The following is a 19,227-nucleotide window of genomic DNA, read 5'->3' as shown; positions in this document are numbered from 1 at the left end:
CATGACCGTCACAGCGTGACAACCGTCTTTTTTTTTGCCTTTAGCCTTCAGTATTTTATTATTAAATAGATATAAAAATAATTTTTTTTGCTATTTTGTTAGCTCATAAAAGGTGCTACAAAAAACAAGAAAAATTTGGGTGGATATATTAGCCTCTTATTCATGCGAGAAAATATAAAACGTCACAGCGTGACCAAAATTCTCTCACTGTTTTTTAGTTTTTAGATCAACATCGCGATTCAGCTAATATAGATGAACTGAATTACTAACTTGGCATTAAACAAAAAGTTTAGACATTACTCTTACAAGTTTTATAGCTAAATAACATTTATTTAATTAAATTTCAAACAGGTGCACCTTTAATTAACTAGTGGTAAACGTCACAGCGTGACCAGACACATTTGGGTAATTATAAACCAGGTAAATGGGCTGTTTTTAATAAATTTAAAACTAAGTAGAGAAGTATTGGACAAATATATAACTACATCTTCATAAAAATAGTTTTTACATAGCAATCTGCCGAACACGCCCATACTATATCAGTGTCAAATTGCATCCATATTATTTTGCTGTCATATATACAACGTTTTAAAGTTTTTTGGTGATTTCGTCTGAAGACGTAAGTTGTTTCACTAAATATTTGGCATTTGAATAGGGTCGCATTTCTATTTTACCATTATTGTTTTGAATTAGGTGCGCTGCAAATATTCCTGGTTTTGCTGTTGCTTTTGTAAATAACTCATCAATTTAAAATTTTTTTTATTGTATTTATATTATCTTCCATAGAAACAAAATAGATATGGCATCAGTTATACATTTTCTCTGGATTATTTTTTGCGTTGCTATTCTTTTAACGGTCCCACCAATAGCATCTACTGGTCCTTTCCCATGAGAAGCAGCGAAAAAGTTCCAGAATAATTTTAAACCATGCTGTTCTTCCAACCAGGGTATTGCTGATGCAATAAAACGATTTTTAAATTGATTGCTTGGGGCGTCTGTCCAAATCTGTAGTATTTTAACACTTGATTCAATATGCTTAGATAATAAACTATGAACAAATACAAGAATAGATTCTTTTGAATGGCTTAAATCATCTGAAACTATGACAGCTGATGAGCATGAATTTTGGTACCAAAGTTCAGCAGTAAAAATAGTAACTTGCTTCTTGTGCCAATGTGCTGACTGCACTTCATCTTGCCACAAAGTTGAAAAATTTTCAGCAAAATCCACTTCAAGAACGGCTGTGTCTGGATTACTTTGAAGTTGGATCTTATGATCACGATATGTAATTGATTGTTTCTGTTTAATAAAATAATGCCAAAGAAATGAAGGTAAAGATTTTGAAAAGCTGCTGTAAAGATCATCAACTCTTCCCTTTTTTTCAATTTTTTTAATGTATTCCTTTCCATTACCTTCTGCAACTTTTTCCCATTGGTACCATGTAATGCATTTATTCTTGTCAATTTCATTCGAAACAAATAGATTATGAAACTTTGCAGCATCTTTACATGTGGTACACATATTATTATAACAAATGTCTTTTTCACTATCACATACAATGCTTAGAGGAAATTTATGTGAATACAATGGAAAATTTGAATCAAACTTGTGCAAGGCTTCAAGGATAAGAATTATATTTTGATGCTGTTGACAACAACAAACGTTTCTTGACATTGAACTAGACAAAAGCACATGTGGTGGGCGTAAACTAGCAAACTTTGATTTTCCGACTGATTCTTCAGGATAATCACTTTTAAAAACAGCATAAGCTTCATTAAAATTCATATACAAATGACGTTTTTGCACAGTTTCTTTCTTGTTCTTTAATCTCACCACAATGGTGTCTCTTTTACCGGGTGCTTGACGGGATATATCATCACGCTGGTAAAAATCAAGAACCAATTTTACAGTTAAAGCATCTAATGCATTTTTACTAAGTATTTTTTCTGGGCTTGGGATTTCATTCATTTTTGTTAAAAGTTTTTGTACAACTTTAGCCCTCTTTCTGGGTGATTTTGGTAGTGCTGACTCGGCTCTCTTAACAGCTTTTCCAAGAGTGCTTGCAGATTTGTAAAGGGGTGATGTAACAGCTACAGATTTTGATTCTGCTATTTTTTGTCTGCTCTTTCTCTTTCGCTGCCTTTCTTTTTCTCGTTCAGCCTCCAAATTAGCGAGTCTTCTTTCTTTTCTTTTTTTTGATTCTTTTTCTTTAACTAATTTTTTGCCAAACTTTTCTAACTGTCTTTCACAATATTTCTTTTCACGCTCAGCATGAGTAAGAGGCATGTTAAACCCTTGAAAGATTAAAAAAAAGGCAACACATTAGTTATGGAGATGCACGTATTACATCTAAGGCTCAATGGAGTTACAGTTATCCCTTAGAGAGGCTCTATGTATCTCAAAAGAGAGCCTCAAGGATAGCTGAGCATTCATCCTCCAAATGTTGCCTATGCAAAACATACCTATAATTTGTAGTTTTTGTAGATGATGTAAAAGAAAGTAGGCTGCTCAGTAATCTGGGTCCTTAAAGTTGATAAAAACTCAATTGTGGTTTCAGTTTAGCAGTTTTAAATTTTGTTTTAAATGTTGTTAAAAAATTGTCACGCCGTGACGTCACGGCGTTACAAAAAAAGATCCTAAAAATAACTTGAGCTAATTATTTTTTTAAACATGTTAGTATTTTTTTAGATGTACTAGATTGAGTTCTGATTGCGCTGGATTTTTGAAACCCTAAGTTTTACTGGTTGTCTAAGAAATAAAACGATTGGTACCCTAATTGTCACAGCGTGACAATAGTGGTAATAGCATTTGATTAAAACAAATGGTATTCTGAATTCGTCTGGCAATAAGTATGTTTTTATCATAAGCAGGAATGATTAGTGCAGCTAAAAACCTGATTGCAATGAGCAAGACAGTTTTTGAATTTTTTATAGGTTCAATTTAACTTTGGTGATTAAACATGAATTAAATTATTGCAAAAACGCCTACTTTTACCTTCTGTTTCAGCCCATGTTATTTTTTATAATAGAGGCATACTATAATAAGCTATATATTTTCTGAAAGAGGAGAAGTAGAGCTTTCTACTGATATATAGTACTATCTATATTGGGTTGTTTTAATTTTATCATTTTTTGTGAGACGGTCGTGGAATTGCTCTCTATCAATTTTTGAACAGACAATGTTCTATAATAGGTCTTTAGTGACCTAACTACCTCCTGGTCCATTGGTTGGAGTTTGAAGTAGTGTTTTGTGGTAGAAATATTAATTCTATTGATTTGAAATAATGGTTGGATGGACTGGACAACCATCAACTAATAAAACAATTTTTCGTCTTTCCTTCGTAAACTGCCAATCAAATTCACGAACACATTCCTCAAACAGTTGTCATCCATTTAACTTTTCTTGTGGCTGCGATAGCAACACTGCTAGTACTTTACATTTTTGAAGTATCTGGACAATCACCGAAACTAAATATTGGTACTTGTGACTGGGAACCTCTCGATTATGTTCAATGCTTTCTTGATTCGGTATATAAATAAAGTTCAGAATATGGCTGATTGGGTAAATGTATCTGTAACTGATATCTGGGTTGTTCTTCGCGTGTTTATACTATCTGGACTCGTTCGAAAAAGTTCAACAGATAATTATTAGTCTACTGATCCACTTCTTATAACACCAGCTTTATAGTCAATTATTATATAGTTAAACTGCAGCCGAATATAACAGGGACAAAAACCCAAAAAAATGCAAAAACGTAGCTTGATCACTTTTCCAGTGTGGTCTTCAATTATTTACACTGGTATTCAAAACAAAATTACTCTTTCTGAACAGCTAGGAATAAGCGGATCAATTGCTATGACACTTATGAGACCGTTTTTCAAGGACACAATCTTTACATTGACAATCAGTACACAAGCCAACATGTATAATTAATTACAACAACTTCACGGATAAAGTAGATATGGAGGTTTCTTTTTCAGAATGAATTAGGAAGCCAGTAAAGTGGTATAAAAAAGTTTTTTTTCATCTCATTGATCTTTCTTTCTTTAATGCTTATGTTATCTACTGTAAAAGAAAGAGGTCAGACAGAAGTCTTTTAAATTTTCAAATTGATTGTTGCTAGAAAAACATTCAAAAAAATGCAATTCTTATAGAAATTCAGCGCTTACACAAAGACCTTTTGGCCCTGCAAACCAGTCCAGTCCAGATTGATTGAGCGCCATTTTCCAGCTCTCTTTCCCCAGATTGCAGGCAGAATTCAGCGTCGTCGTTGCGTTGTATGTAGTTTGCGAGAAAATAAAAGCCAAACAAGTTTCTAGTGTGAACTATCTGAAAATGGGGTGCCATTATGCGTACTAGAGTGTTTTAGAATTTACCATACACGGTTACATTATGAAAGAGAATAACTGAATTCGATCATTTTTTGCACTTTCTTATGATCTTTCTATTTTATATTTTAAAAAAACTATTTTTTTTATCCTATATTGAACTTTGAACAAACCTTTTTTTTCGGTGTCCCCCCTTTGGTTTTTTTCAACACCAACTTTAGTTATCTTAAAAAGTATGTCTTTAAAATCTGCTGCTGGTGGTGAAAGGTTTAAATGAATTAAACGTTTTGTTACTTGTGATTTTTTTGATTCAGTAATTCATAAGTAGACATAAAAATGTTTAAAACAATTGGAGTAGAGGTTTTTCTTTAGTTAAAGATTAGCTTAACCTTTAAAGACAAGCTTTTTACTTTTAATTAGCGGCACAGAAATGTGAATTCTAACTTACATCAGGTTCATACTGTAAGAAAAAGGAACGAATACTGTAAGAAAGAGGAACAAGTGAAATTACTAATATAAGTTCAGTATTTTCACTTGATTCAAATATTACTCATCGAACTATGAGAAGAGCGAGACAACCGCCGTTATGGAAGCGTGTTTACAATATTTGTCGTCTCTATCAAAGAGATGTTAAAGCTTTAGATTAATCTAAAAAATAGAAGCCAATGAGTCTACAATTACACGAACCACGTTACAACTAATTTATTAAGTAATGTTTGGTTATTTTCTTTAGGTTGCATAAAGCTTGCTTGATCAGTTTAGTATTTTACGATTTTTCTTGTGATTTTGAGAAGATCTGAAAGTTAAGATACATAAAAACGGGTTGAAAAGCAGAGAGTGATCCAAAGGTTCGCATCCAACATCATCCAGCATCAGGAAGGTAAAAAAGCTACCTAATGCGAGTACAATTTTTCATCAAATAAATCCAATCTAAGATTAGGTTAATAGCCATTTTTATAAACATTCAACGTGTTTCTTCAAATATAATTATAAGGTTTTGCTTAAAGAAAACACTGATAGCCAACCTACATATTAGAAAATCGATGAAAAAAACCGGAAGTTAACGTGGTCTAAGGAGAGTTTTGGTTTGTAGAAAGATGGAACCAAGTAATTTTCTAGGAAATGAAATGATAAACAGGAAAAGTATGGTTCTTGTTGAAAGATTTAAATCTCAAAAGTATATAGATCGCTTTTTCGTTGCAAAGTTGCTGTGGCAATAGTTAGTATTAATGGAGCAGGTTTGTTTAAAATCTGTATTGGTTGAATCAACCAGCACGCTTACATAGACGCTACAGAACCGCATAGTTCCATCTGCAAACGTACTGATAGATCAAAACGAATGGTAGCAGTTTCAACAAGATATGAATATGTCTTAAGCCATAGGGTATTAACAGGGCTACAGGGAAGGTGCAATTAAAGTAACTTGGCCTATGCATCACGATAAAAGGGTTGACTTATCCTGAAAATAAGAGACGAGCAATAAATCAACAACACTATGAGGTTATTTCATGATAAAAATTCAAAACAAATTTGAAAAAACATAAGCGAAGTTTTAAATTAAACGATTTACCGAATTTCATCTTGTTAATTTCGTTTGTTTTAAGTATACGAACTAGAGAAAAGACTTACGATTGCGATTAACCGAAGTTGCGTCAGCTTAATCGCGAACGAGGAAAATTTTGATCTTCCGAAAATCGATTAAATTAATTGCCTTTTTTGTAATAAACGTCATTATTTGATTCGTAACTTACGATCATATTCTAAGTAGTGGAATTAATTGAAAATTCAATCGTAATAATTTGTATTTTACATCAGTTGCGAAACATCCATTAATAATTTGCGTTAAAGTTCGTAAATAACGATATAGGTTTTTTTATATGTAGTTTTTTTTATATAATTTTATTTGTTTAAAAAATTGTGCTTCACATTCCAAATCCAGTCCTCATTTTAAAGAAAGAGTTTTTAGAATCTATTTTTTACTGGTATTTTTATTAGTATTGTTAAGTTTACTGGTATTTTTATTCGTATTGTTAAGTTTAATAAAATTTTATTTTTGTTATTTGTATTTTAATCGCTGTTTACGATTCGTAAACGTAAATATTCGTCAGTTACGAAATTTAACTTTATTTTTTTCAACTAAATTTCTACAGTCCAGGTGTCATCAGCATGCCAAGATCCCCCATATGACAATTGTTTTGTAAGGTAAACGAGGGTGGTCAGGTAAAGGCCCAGTGCACGTTATGTGAGTATAAGGGTAAGCAAATCACCCTTGGAATGGCAAAAGGCACCACTTCAAGCATCAGATACCACTTTCAGCATAAATAAAGAGCAGAAGAAGCAAAGAAAGTCCAGTAAAATTCCGACAACAATGCTGAAGATGCTGACCGTGGTGAGAAGAGGAAGCATGCTGGAGCCACAAACCAGTGGCTACTTCGTTAGCTTACAAAAGATATGGAAATCATGGAATGGTTGGCAATTGATAATGCCCTTTAACCTTGTCAAAACACCTGCTTTTTCTAAGATGATGGGGATTATGTGCAAGAAGTACAACGTGAAAGCTCTTGTACCTTCGCCAAGTACTTTAAAAAGTAGTTTAACTGTAGCATTAGCAATCGTCATTGACGTAAGATTTGAACCTATTTAACTCAATTACTGACAATAAGTAATTGTAATTTCTATTACTGACGAAAAAATAACGGTCAGGATTCGTCACTCTTGACACTGATGATTAATCTTTTTAGTTTTAGGTCAATCAAAACAATTTTTCTATTCTATTTTTTTCCATTTTATTGTTGTACCAAGGCATGAAAGCCGCCTTGGTGAAATCTTGGATGAAGAAATGCCCAACTGCTAGCAGGTAGCCCTAATCTTGAGCCATTGGACCTCTTGTTCTAATAAATAGTATTGTTAACAAATATTCTAGTTAATACGTTGATATATCATAATATTCTATTAATGTTGTAATATTCCCCTCCCTCCCTCCCTCCCTCCCTCTCTCTCTCTCTCTCTCTCTCTCTCTCTATCAAAAATAAAAAAAAAAAAAAAGTAATTATGGTTTCAATTTTTGAGGCTTTTGAAACTAAGATTTTCTCGTGTAACTTCAGATTTCAAAACTTTTGGACAAATTTATCTTAGGAAAATTCGATGGAAAACAATTGCTAACAAGAAACAGGGCATACTCACTATACTTAGTGGAATAGTGTATACTCACTGCACTTAGTGGGATGGTCTGGGTAATATTGATGACTCGCAATGGAACTATTTTCTCGAACCAAAATTACTTCGCTAAAAAATTTAATTTCTCTGAGAAAATTGATTTCGTACTCAAAAAAAGGCTTTGTTTTTGTGTTCTCTCCGTAACAATTTTTATCATTGGGACAAATTCCCGAAACTCCTTAGTAATATAATAAAAAAATCTTGTCGTACATATACTTAGAGTCCTTTGGTAGAATTATGATAAATATTTTAACAATACCACGCTTTAAAGGTCTAAATCTATTGCTAAACGTTTTTGGTTTTCAGTACCAAAAAAAAAAAGCGATTTTATATATTTGATGTCACTTCGAAGACTTTTCCAGATTTTTCGTTATATCCAGATAAAAGGTTGTATACAAATGATTGTCTGAGATTTGTAATTCCCATGCAGTGATTGGCTTTGTTTACTCAGGTAAATGGATATTGATTTTGAAATTGAAATCTAAAATTAGTTTTTAATGTAAGTGACATTTTTATTTCTCTTCGTCATAATTTCTCTTCAACACAAAACAAATTTCAAATTAAACAAATTCGAAATATAAATGAAAAACATTTCTTACACGCGTTTCATGTTATAAATTTATTTTTGCCATTACTAAAATATTTCATTTATAATCTCAATATTTTACATCTTTATTAAATATGTAATATTTAAACATTGAAAAGGTTTTTGTGTTTCTCACATCAACATTTTGACGCATCAACATTTTGACGCTATAAGAAGTATTTTCCACAATATTTGACCTGCAGCTTCTTCACATTCAAACCACGAAACCATTTACAAATGTCGTCGATGAAGTTTTTCGGGTGCTTATCTGCATAACAAAGTTATGCTTCGAACTCCATCCATCATTCTTCAATGGATGATTAAAGAAGATACGACAAACGTTGATCGAATATGTAATGAGAAGATTTTTCTCATCCTCAGATAAAATATTTCATGAACACCTAATCGATTCAACTTGAATCCTGCGTTGATTAATTTCTCTAAGAAATATTTCTCACCTGAAACTTTAGGAGCAGTTTTTCCATCTCAATCAGCCTTCATGGTTCATCAATTTTTTCTTCAACTCTTCTGTTTTCGATGTATGCGCTTCAAAGAAGCATTCAATGAACAATCTTCGAACATCTGAGGTATCTGAAGAAAAAAAGTAGTTATCAATATCAACATTTATTTGCAACAAACTTTACTTTGATAAACGGTATTAATTTTTTAAAACTTCAGTTTAATAAATATATGTATATTATTAAATGTAGTGAAGAGAATAAAATAGTAAAAAAAAAATCGAAAATGAACGCAAATTGTCTTCGCAACATACCGTGGTGTGACCTAACATAGTTCTATGCTTTAAGAATGTCCTAATTTAAGAAATGACAAATTTCGTATATAAAAAATAAACGTTTAGAGAAAAAAAAACTAGTTATTTTAACTAACTAGATATCTAGTTAAAATAACTCAGTTATTTTCCTAAAAAGTTTATTTGATATATACAAAATAATAAAGTATAAGGTAAATATGTATTTAATAAATCAATAAATCACAAAACTTTTCGTAAGCTGTTTTCTAACTATTGTCACGCTTCAGCCAATAGAAATAAAAATGACAAAAAATGACCAGCCAATCAGAAAGCTTAGTTTGAAACATTTGAAAAAAAGGTCGATAGATTTTTAAATATTTTAAATAAAGTTAAAAAATGCTTCGCACCCAACGCATACTTTTAGAAAAATGTCAAAAATATTATTGAAACACTTAATATTCACTGAAATTTTTAAAAATTATGTAACTACGTTTTTCAAAGACTTTTTGTTTTCAAAAATAGACATCTGTGGTTTGAAAAAAATCACGAACCTTTGCACTTCTCTGCACAATCATCCTTTGGTAAAAATTTTGCGTAATTACGCAAAACGTTGAATTTGCAGCAGGTTTTTTTCGTAAGAAATTTGGCGTAATTTACTCAAAAATTCTCCGTAGTTTTGTTCATAAGATTGCAGTCTAAGGAGTTTTTTTGCGTAAGAAAAATTGTTTTTTTGCGTAAATCACGCAATTTTTCAGCTTTATGAGATTGGCCATGGTGGAAACAATTTTCGTTTGATATTTTGAATTTTACTGTAAATGTTAAGGCTTTCATCAGAATTCTCATCAAACATCAGTTATCTCAAAATCCCTGTTAGCATTCTTTAAGTGTGAGTGTGTTGATAGAACTGAGGATCAAAATAACTTTTTGTGCTTGATGAAATTTTCACTGCAGAAATATTTTTGGATTTACTGATATTTACTGAGTACTGAGGCAGTTGATGCAATTTTATGATGATGTTTCATTCTGCATGCATAGTCTTGTTTGTGCCATTTCTAAACACAACACAAATATAATAATTTTGAGTGCAAACACATTTTATGCAAACGATATTTCATGTTCGTAGTTATGAAACACAACTATATCTCATTCGTTATGAATATCAAGTTATCATAATCAAGTTAGTGTAAAACAAATAGCAGAACATCGTAAATTGAAAGTTAGAAAAAATGCTTTTTTGCATCAAATCTTAAGGAAAATCACTCTATCAGACAAAAAACTGCGTGGGAATCTTTTAAGACTCTTTTTCATTTTTAAAAGAAAGCAGAAAAGGGAGGGGAAGATGAATAGTAGGAGTTCAGAGTATAAAATCATTATCAAAGATTAAATGATCAATACAGAACACTCAAATCATATGAATGAGAATGTCTTTAATGCACACATTTTTAGATTGCATCCTGAGTATTCTCAGAAAACTGTGGAGATGTAATATACTGAAAAACAAGGGAACGGTTCTTTTTTATTTTTCCATTATTTTTTTGCGGAAATTTATCAAAATATATTGCAAATAAAACACACGTAAGGTATAACATTTATTAGTTTTAATAATACAATGTTATTTAAATTTAAGCTTAGAAAGTTTAACCTCGGAAAATAATTTTATAACTACAAAACGTTATGCTTAAAAAATCTTTGTTTCAAGAAAAACCAATCATTAAAAAAGATTGAAAGAAATCATTAAAAAAGTTGCAATCAGTGGATTGGTTATGCAAAAGAATCAGTTGCAGTAAAAAACCATTACAGTAAGAATTGTTAAAACGCTGCGCTGCTAAAATTCATTTGCTTGCTTGTAATAAAAAAATGCGAGGAAATATTCTAGTGATTGGTACTGCTCAGCCACGTGCCCGAAATATTATTTGACAACCTACTGGTCTAACATGGTTTGCAGCTAAACCTTATGGCATGTGTGACGTTGCTGCCTTTAAACTTTTTGAAACATCAGAAATGATTCAAGCAGATATTAATTGTCTAATTGCGACGCTCGTAAAATTAGACTTGAGAGATGGGTTGATACAACTATAATGAGACTTATAAGTTGATTGGCCTACTTCTACTACCTGAAGTATTTCCTTTTAAAATTCAAAGCATTAAAAAGTTTTGGAGCATTATAGATGGCATTTCTTTTTTTCTGCCTCGATGCAAATAGATCGATTATTAATTTGCGACGATGTATTCGATTTGATGAGAGAGAAACTAGAAATAAAATTGTATGTAATTAGTAAATTGTATGTATTTAATAGATTGTATGTAACAGTTTTTTAACGTTTTTTTTTATCTTATTTTTAGTTTTTATATCAATATATTTTTTAAAACATAAAAAAACGATTGTCGATACTAAATAAAGAATTAGCTTTGATAAAAATACAAAAGTATTTGTATAAAGTTAGTTTTTGAGCTGGGGTAGTTCAATACGTCAGCCATTCTTATCACAACTTGTTTCCCTCGTCCGTAAGTGGTTATTGATATCGCCAGGCTCTTTCAAGTTCAACTTTTTTTCGTCATAAAAAAAAATACGTTTTTTTCTTTTCCTAAAGGAATGACCTCTGAAAGCTTGATGTTTTTTTTAGCATAGCCATCATCAAGGTGATTCCCAAAGCAAGATGACACAACAGATTTAAACTTTCTCAGTGTGTCAATCTTGGAAACACTTCAAAAGCACAGTGATTTCTCAGCAAGCCCTTGCAAAGCATCAATATTTTTTAGAAGCTTGTGACGCTCATTGCCAGCAAACTGAGTACCATGTAGTGTCTAGCACTTGATACAAAGAGAGACTGAGCATTCAACAGCCTTTGTCCAAAGTTCCTTTAGAGCTTTGAAAAGGTAGTTCACAACACCAAGGAGAGGATGGAGTTCTATTGGGGAAATCACATCTAAAGCAAGTATTGAGTCCGAAACTGTGAGCAGAGTGAACAACATTTTTGATAAGTTTGGCCTTTTTCAAATTTTCACCTGCATTTAGTGAATGCTGAAAAGTTTACTAAATGTTCGAATATTGCTAGCCGTTGTATCTAAAATTATCTGCACTGATGTAGTGCTAGGGGAATGTTCTAAACCTGGTTTTATTTTTGTTTATTATTTACGGCTTATATTGCTGCTTCATCAGCTTTTTTTTTTCTTGAACTTTAAGGGTACTTGTTTAATGGAGCAGTCAAGATATTCATCCACCATTTTAGATCTGTATTTTAATTTTATGATATAAGTGAAAAGAAACAGAAAAATTACTTGCAAATTGTACCGACCAAAAAATATTTGAAGTATTTGTTAAAATTGTTTTTTTTTTCACAAGTTTATAGAAATCAACGAGGCGAATTTTTATTCATTTCATGCATTTTGTTTTACTTGAATTGAAAGATGAATCTTCAATTAACAACAAGATGTCGTTTTATTACAAAGCATTTTTGGACCAACAAAATTTAGCCCGCAGGCTAGCCGTTCGATACTATTGGATTCATACGTTTATAATTTTTAGTATGTTAGATTAACTCCCGGTTTTAAATTTCAGTACAAAAGAAAAGTTTCAAAATTTTATTTTTGATTTTGCCTCAGTTGTTTTTATTCGCGCGTTTTTTTTTTACGAAATAATAGTTCACATATTATAGAAACTTTATTTGTAGTGGGAACTGTTACAATCCTTCGCTAACTTATAAAATACCTAATGTTCACTTCTCTTTGGATTTCTATTTTTGTAGCATAGGCTTAATAATAGCGCTGTTTTGCTACACAACATGGAGCTGTCAGTTAAACTATCACTTGATGGATCACATGACCTCAGAAATTTTGGAATTGACTTATAACTACTCGAAATATGGACAGACATCAAATGAGCAAACATTCAAATAAATAGAAATTCATATTTTGAGTATTGATAAGTCACTCCAGTTATTCTTTTTTGGTTTAAATACGCGAGATCTCTTTAGACTTTTAGCATTCTTTCCTTGAACAAAATTAGCTCCAGAATAGACATCCGGTTTTTACAAATGTTGTTTTGAAAATATTGGGTCTTTACTTACATAAATTAGCATAACAAACTAATGAATTAATTGATAAATGTTTCGTTAAAGTGTTACTCTTCTCAGGTTTTTCCTTTGCACATGAATTTTCTTCACTGTGCTTTGGAAAAGTCTTGATTTAACTATACCACAGGAAAAGGTTACAATTATCAATCCACTAATGTATTCAAACTTTTTAGCCTCAATATTTTTGTATAGAGCATTTTTTGCATGGAGAATTTTTTTTGCTCGAAACAAACATTAAGTTAGAAACTGCATTTGGTTTGAGAGAAAAGTTTATGTAGGAACGGACGTGAAAGTAGTGAGTATTTTAAAAGATAAAGTGTTATCAGAATGGAAAATAATTGCACGTGGCACTAGTTTTAACAATGTAAAGGCTGTCATTATTAAAATAGGTCAAGATGTGGATGCTGCTGTTGATCAAAAAGGTCATGATCATTTGACATGAAAAATTTGTTAAAATTGAGATTTTTTTAAAGAAACTTTATTAACATTTTCCAAATGATTACACAACTTGCATTCAGAATTCTCTGAAATTTACGAGAATTAAGTTAGTTAATTGATGCATAGTTTATATTAATATAGTTTTGTAGTTTATGTTTTTCTTATCATTTTCTTTTCTTATTATTCATTTCATTTTTATTTTTATTTTCATTACCACCATTTTTATTATTACTATTACAATCATTATCATTTTCACAATAGTTATAATAATTACTATAATTATAATAATAAAAATAATAATTATAATAATAGTTATGATAATGATAATAATAGTTACAATACATTAATTCATCATTAATTTTACTAAAAAATTTCACTGTAATTATTTATTTTATTTTTATTATTATAATTCTTGTTCTTGGTGTTGTTAATTCCCTTTTCATTTAATTATTTCATCTCTAATTGGATCAAGCGTCCGTACAAACAAACGTACCGTTCGGACTTTATTTTTGGTATGGGGAGGGGGGAAAAAGGACAGAGAGGAACGGTAGGAGGAGGAGGGTATAGTTTTGATAATAGAGATTTCATTATTAATTTGGATAAGAAGTTGAAAACAGAATTTTGATGCTCGAAAAATAAAAAGCGCAGTAGCTGAAACAACGTTTTTCGTAGAAGAGCCAATAGTGAATTTTTTAGAAGAGCCAATTGTGTTTTTTTATTAATTTGAAACGGTTGCGTACATGTACGAAATCACAAGTTTTTTGTGGATTTTGCGTTAGAACAGTTGAAAATGTACATGCATGCGATATAAATACCAACTCTCAAATATTCTTTTCAAAAAAAAATATTCTTATCTTTGAAGAAAGAAAATTATTTTAAAAATAAGTTTTATTTTTAATTTGTTAATAAATTTATAAAGTTTAATTCATTTTTTGTTGTTAAATTATTAAACAGTTAAAACCCTATCTTCGATGACTTCCAGTGTAATGCGCAGTGTTATCTTTCATTTCCTTTATATAAGTACTTAAGATTTCAAATCAAAATGTCATATTCTTTTATTTCTCTTGTCGAAACAAACAAAGAAATTGTAGGTGCTTTTGTTCCAACTAATTGGTTAAAAATTACAGAGTGTTTTGATCTTAAGGAGCATGTGTAGAACGAAGTGCAAAGAACTTGGATGAATTATATAAAACCTGGCCATCATATAAATTAGTTAAAGTTAAATTTACTGCAGGCAGGATATGTTACCATTATATAAGACTTTTTAATCTTAATACTTAAAGGTGTAACTTAGTATGTAGAAATATTATAATTTAAACCCCTGCCTATATATTTACCTTACTGGTTAACATATGCAGAAGTTTTCAAAAAAGGAGTCATCTGTAAACTGCAATTTCATTAGACGATTATAAGTGGTGCAAGGGCATTGAAATGTCTGAACATGACAGTGATGATGACTACTGACATGACAGTGACTACTGAACATGACAGTGATGATTACTGACATGACAGTGACTACTGAACATGACAGTGATGATGACTACTGACATGACAGTAATGATGAAACTGAAACAAACCAAACAGCAGGTCATATTTATGACATTGTTATAACATCGATAAAATGTGTTAGATGTTATATATATATATATATATATATATATATATATATATATATATATATATATATATATATATATATATATAAAACCATATAACTTTTACTCGACATTGTAAAATACCTTGTTATTTATTACAATTCAAAATTACCCAAAATTACTTTTAAAATAAACTATTATAAAACTGTTTCAGTTTATTTTTTGGTTTTTTAATTACTTTTTTTTATTGAATAAAAAATTGATCAACCTTTTACAAAGATAATGGTTAAAAAGGTATATAAATATATATACAATATGCAGACATACACTTGTATATGCATATATGTATGTAAATTGCTTAATATTTTAAGTGCATCCAACAGTTGACCTACCCAATCATTCAACAAAGTCGATGGTAACGAAACTCTCTCAAACTGGTGAGTTTTTTTACAGTGTGAGGCATTACTTCCAGATTTGTTAAAGAAATTGAATGCATTAAAGTAATAAACTTATTGAAAAATGAAATTTATCAAACTAATTGTAAATACATATAATTAAAGTATTAATGGAAGAATATATCCCCCGCATAATGTCCCTACATTATATATTTATAATATTATATAAAATTTTGACTATTTTATAATCTTTGCTTACATATTATTATAATTGTTTTTAATTGTCTTGAGCAGTTTTAATGTTTATCATTTCTTTTTTATTTTGGTAAAACAGTTCATCAATTGGCGGCAGACACTCTGCTGATACCGTAAAAAATATTTTACTCACGTAAGTAATCAGCATGAATTTTAATTTTAGTTGCAAGGTATGAGTTTGTAGTAACTTTTGACTTTACAATGATTTTTATAATATACTATCTATCATACTCTAAAGAGTGGATTCGTTTTGAAGTTGACAATCGTAATTAAATAGCTATAACTGGTATGCTTAGTAACTTAATCTCGTAAGTTATTTGAATTTATTGTATTTATTTCCTTTATCTTTTAGGACATCTCTAATAATTGCATATTTTTAAATTCATTTTGTGATTTGGATTTTTATCTCTATTTAGTAGATGATGTTTTAAAGCGATATTTTTGTGCAACCCACGGAAAGAATTATCAAGAGGTTCAAACGTTTCATTTTAAACTATTATAGATTTATCTTCAGCAATTTTTTAAAGATTTAACTCACTAAGCTATTTATATTTTAGTCTCTAAGAGATAAAGATAAGATATTTTAGCCACTAAGAGATAAAGATAAGATATTTTAGCCACTAAGAGATAAAGATAAGATATTTTAGCCACTAAGAGATAAAGAGACTGTGTGAAGACATTCAATATATTTAGAACGATAATCTACAACAATCAAAAAGCGTTATGTAAGCTATTTCAATGTTAAAAGAAAACCAACAAGAATTATTAAGTTGCAACCAAGCTATAATTTTCTAGGAAATTTTAGTCTAAGTTTAAATTTCTCTGAATTTAACTGTTTCTTATTGAACATGTAAAGCTGTTTTTAGATGAGATGTAAATAAATAAAGAAAACAGCTTAAGTCAAATTGTAATTGAACAAATTTAAAAAAACTAACCCAACTATACAGGAATAAAAACCTCTTGAAAACACTGGTGATCTTTCAGCAATGTTTTGTTGAAAGACAGGGAGTTTATCTCAGAAAGTTAGGTAGCGTTTCTTATTAAAGCTAGTAAAAAAGAGTTGTTTTTTTAAAAGTTTTTTTTACCTTGGAGGCTAATGATCATTTAGCAATTATCAAGCAATAGAAACTAAACAATAGAAGCTAAACAATAGAAGCTAAACAATAGAATATGTTTAACAATTGTAGATTTATTTTACGTTACCATTTTAATTACTTAAGTTTTATAGGAGATAAAATGGTTGCATTGACAAGTTGCTGGGGTTGTGATGCGCCTGGCTATGAACAAAAATTCATGTCTAATAAGAAAGTCAGTTTTTTAAACAGCTTTTTAATACGCAAAGTCAATGAAAAATACTTTCCCCCGAAAGATAAGCAGTTTTTCTTATTAAAACAAGTCGAAAAAAAAAATCTTTTTTAAAAATTTATTTACCTTAGATCTAACTATGATTTTATCATTTTTTTATTTTTTATGAATAATATTACTTTATTTTTAAAACTTATTTTCTAAAACTTTGGTTCAGAAACACAATGCACCAAAGCTCTACTTTAGGGTGGTCCTTATTCATTACAAAAAAAATTTTCTTCAGTTTTCTGACGGGGCACCCCCTTCAATGGTTAACGTTTATGAAAAAATAATTGTACTGAAAATTTTATTTGAAAAAAATACATTTTAGGGGTCTCTACCGCAGAGTTTATATCTATAAAAGTGCCCACAGAAGGCTCATATGCTCAGTATTCTACAATATGAATGATTAGGACAAATATGATCACAGAGCACAACATTGCTTTATTGAAGCACATTTAAACAACTGTTACAGTGTTACATATTGTAATTATTATTGTCCTTCTGTGTTGAGACTGTCAAAGTGACAAAAACCCTCTAGTTAGTCCATTGCCAGGGTATTCTTCGCTCGATCAGGAAATCGCTGGCGTTACTTCTTTACAATTAAGAGAAGGCACTGTTTCTGCTCCTCATCGTTTGTGTGCAGCTTGTTGTATTCGTCCATTAAGGCAACTCCACGTTCTGCTATGTTATTCACAACTCTCATACTACTGACAGTGTTCTTCACCAACTGATAGTCAGCATCTGCAGACCAGAGCTTCACATCTTTGTTGAGGAAAGGTGACGGTAGACTAGTGATAGTGAAGAATCTACGACTGCTCTCGGTGACAAAGTCTTCCTAGTTCTTGGAGCTCACCAGCGTAGGATCAACAGCTATCCTCTTCAAAGGATATTCTGCACTTGGTGCTTGCAGGGCACTGACCATCAGACGTTTAGTGTCATCGGAGACTTCGTCATCAAAGAAAGCCAATGCAATCAGTTCTTCTGACAAGTACCACAAATGTCCTAAAATTTTCTTCATTGCGATCTGAGAGACTGCTTGATTCTGTGCCTTGTATTTGTCGATCTCCTTGATAAGCTCGAGATCAACACGAGGCGAAGATGGTGCTGACGGCGCTCTAAACCAGGCCTTGACATACAGAGTCACTGTGAAAAGACACACGTCTGCTATTCCCTTCTCTTCTTTCTTTGTCATCTTGAACTGGCTTCTCAGCATCCATATTTTCAATGAATAAATAGCCTTGGCCATCCATCTGGCTCGATGCAGTCCTGCCGGAGCTTTAAATGAGCATCCTTGAGATGGAACGCCTCCCAGAAACATTATTGTCAGCTCTAGCAGTTCGCGATAATCATCACGAGGCTGAAACTGTTGCAGTTGGTTTTCAGCAAATGCAATAATTTCATTTGCAACACTGGAAATAGCACTGTGCACGATGTCATTCGAACTAGATGCCTGAAAGTTTGACCGGTCAATGATTTCCCAACTGCTTTTAAAAATCATAATGTCTGGACCCTTTGAAGGGCCAAGAGAAAGAGTAACCGTTGCCCCTAAGACTATTTCTAAAATGTGATGACGGCAAGCAAACCAGAGCAAATCTTTGTCAAACTTCTGCTCCAGTAGGATGCAAGCACCATTTCTTGGACCACTATTGACGGAAGTAGTGTCGAAGCACACGCACTTGACTTTATCAGCTATGCCCCACGCTACAGTTACATCATAAACAGTTGTTGCTGCAGCTTCTCCAGTTCCAGATGGCAGCTTCGGTACACAAAGAAGTTGGTCAACTCCTAGTCCAGACACGAGGATTGGGAGCCGGTCCACAATTTTTTTGCTACTGATATCTTCCAGCAATTTCCCATCCCAGTGTATTGTTAGTGGAACTGTTGGCTTGAATTCTGTTTTCAAGTTCTCTGCCATTCTCTGCCTACATTTCATCCTTTCTCTTCAAATGGACGATCGATTGATATTAAACTCTGCTGGGTCATGACCGAGGTGCTGCAGTGCTGGAGTCAGGACTAGTGCAGCATTTCTATCACTGACCTTTGCCATATCCAGACATACTGTTAACTTGTCATTCAGTATTTTGTGTGTGTCACGTTTACGTTTAGTTCTCTTTGAAGTTGTGGTTGATGATGGCTCACCAAATGCTTCATTATCATTACCAGACTCCTGTTCGCTTTCGGAATTCTGAAGAATAGCTTTCTCCTCTCTGGCCACTCTGTCCTGTTCTTCTCTCTCTTTTCTT

The sequence above is a fragment of the Hydra viridissima genome, unplaced genomic scaffold, assembly GCF_058129835.1.
Source record: "Hydra viridissima isolate aposymbiotic clone 2 unplaced genomic scaffold, HvirCarnegie_v1 scaffold_16, whole genome shotgun sequence".
Taxonomy (NCBI): Eukaryota; Metazoa; Cnidaria; class Hydrozoa; order Anthoathecata; family Hydridae; genus Hydra; species Hydra viridissima.
The sequence above is the reverse complement of the archived record's forward strand: the minus strand, read 5'-3'. Positions refer to the sequence as shown.